The 2,688-nt window shown below is 35.3% G+C and overlaps 1 pseudogene; it reads right to left on the bottom strand.

Moving 5' to 3' along the window:
• Positions 1-646: 646 nt before the first annotated feature.
• LOC139178846 (olfactory receptor 2W1-like) lies at positions 647-1,581 on the bottom strand (annotated as a pseudogene).
• Positions 1,582-2,688: the final 1,107 nt, after the last annotated feature.

Genomic DNA, 2,688 nt, shown 5'->3' with positions numbered 1-2,688 from the left:
AATATTACAATTAACTGAGGAATGTAAGTAAAATTTGGTCATGTATGATCTAAGTATATAGTGCATACTGTAAATTGTTTTTAGTGTTGCTTCAGTTCAGTTCAGTTCAGTCGCTCAGTCATGTCCGACTCTTTGTAACCCCATGGACCGCAGCACGCCAGACCTCCCTGTCCCTCACAACTCTTGGAGTTTACTCAAACTCATGTCCTTTGAGTAGGTGATGCTATCCAACCATCAAATCCTCTGTCGTCTCCTTCTCCTCTGGCCTTCAATCTTTCCAGCATCAGGGACTTTTCAAATGAGTCAGTTCTTCACATCAGGTGGCCAAAGTATTGGAGTTTCAGCTTCAACATCAGTCCTTCCAATGAACATTCAGGACTGCTGTCCTTTAAGATGGACTGGTTGGATCTCGTTGCAGTCCAGGGGACTCTCAAGAGTCTTCTCCAACACCACAGTTTGGTGCCTCCGTTTAAAACTTATTTTAAATTTGTTTTTTTGTACATGTGTCATCATACATTAGTTATTCATTAATGCATTAGATTTGATAATAATTTTTATATATTTCCACAACATAAACTGTCTACATATAAAGGTTGCAAAGGACACATTTCCATAATAGAAATTTCTGGGAGGAAGACTCAGTGTCCTATTGTTTCCACAGAACTTTCTTTTTCCCAATCAGTCTCTTCATGGTCCCCCTGAACTTCTTATTCCTTAGAGTATAGATCAGTGGTTTCATGCTGGGAGTAACAGTGGAATGAAAGGTACTGAGAAGTTTACCCTTATTTTGATTTGGACTGTTTCCTGGCTGGATGTACATATAGATAACAGTTCCGTAGAAGATGGATACCACAATGAGATGAGAGGAACAGGTCCCAAATGCTTTTTGCCTTCCCGTTGCAGATTCGATCTTGAGCACAGCTACAGCAATGAAGCCATAAGAAACTAGAATGAGAAGAGGAACAAGAACTATAATCAGGCACATGGCAAATGTGGTTACCTCCATGGCTGTCGTGTCCACACATGCAATCTTGGTCATTGCAGACATTTCACAAAAGAAGTGATGCAGGTGGTGATTTCCACATTGGGGAAGACTCATGGCTAGGGGGAAAGTATCATGCAATTAATAACACCAACTACCCAGGCAGTGCCTACAAGGCCCTGGCAAAGTTGGGAGTTCATTATGGTCATATAGTGCAGAGGCTTGCAGACAGCACTGAGCCTGTCATAAGACATCACAGCCAGAAGGATACATTCAACTGAACAGAGAACCATATCAGTGAAAAGCTGGAAAGCACAGCCACCAAAGGTAATTCTCTTGTCTTTGCCCCAGATATTGACCAACATCTGAGGGACTATGTTTGTGATATAACAGAGATCCAAAGTGGCCAAACTTCTAAAGAAGTAGTACATGGGAGTTTGGAGATGGTCATTGAGAAAAGATAGCAGGATGATGGCCACATTTCCAATCAGGGCAATGATGTAGAAGAAAAATACAACCCAAGAAATAATCATCTCCATCTGAGGCTGGCCTGTGAATCCAAGGAGTATAAATCCACCAAAGTAGCTGTCATTGATCATTCTTTTTCTTTTTTCTTAATAGCAATTCTGAAAGTAGAATAATCATATGGGTATATTCAGAAACTTCACTATCAGATTCAAATCAGGATTATATGAATGATATAGATAACAGTTTTATTATCAAACACATAAATGTATTTTTTCAATGGCACAAATAAAATAAAATTTAAGGTATGGTAGTTAAATGATAGATCATTATATAAATTTTTGAATATCAAATGAAATGTCCAAATGTAGATTATAATGGAGAAATTGATAAAACCTAGAACTCTACATCAATGACCGGAGAGTATAAAAGAGAACTTTGCTCAATTTAATGTCATTTAATATGATTCTTCACTGGAAGAATTTTCTCTGTGCCCATAATATAGCATAGAAGAAGATGAAGTATTTAAATCAGTAACTTTGTTTTATCTTTTAAAATATAGTTATTTTTATATAGAGTCCATTAAGAAACAAAGTCATTAATATTAAATAAAACAATAACTTCTGATTCTTTCTGATTTTAACATCTATATTCTAATTTTTTTCAGTTTTATTGAGATATAATTGACATAGAGCATTGTATTAGTTTAAGTTGTACAGCTTAATGATATATCATGGATGATGACCACAGTAAATTTAGTGTACATTCATTATCTCACAAAGATACAAATTAAAAGAAATTAAAAATATTTTTTCTTGTCTTGAGAACTCTGAGGATTTACTCTCTTAACTACTTTAATATATAACATACAGCGATATTAATTATATTAATCCTGTTGTGCATTACATCCTTATAACTTATTTATCTTATACTTGGAAATGTGTACACACTGAGCATTTTATTCAATTCTCTCCTACCCCATACCCTGCCTCTAATAACAACAAATCTGATCTCTGTTTCTATGAGTTAGTTGTTGAAGTATAATTGAACTACAACACTGAATGAATTCCTTGTGCACAGCATATTTTTATACATTTCAAAATGATCACCACAGTAAATCTAGTTACCATCTATCATCATATGAAGCTATTACACAGCTATTGACTATAGGCTTCACACTGTACATTTTATACCCATGATGCATTTATTTTATAACTGTACATTTGTGTCTGTTAATTTCC

Source organism: Bos indicus, chromosome 23, assembly GCF_029378745.1.
Source record: "Bos indicus isolate NIAB-ARS_2022 breed Sahiwal x Tharparkar chromosome 23, NIAB-ARS_B.indTharparkar_mat_pri_1.0, whole genome shotgun sequence".
Taxonomy (NCBI): domain Eukaryota; kingdom Metazoa; phylum Chordata; class Mammalia; order Artiodactyla; family Bovidae; genus Bos; species Bos indicus.
This window is presented reverse-complemented; position numbering and strand designations above follow the sequence as displayed.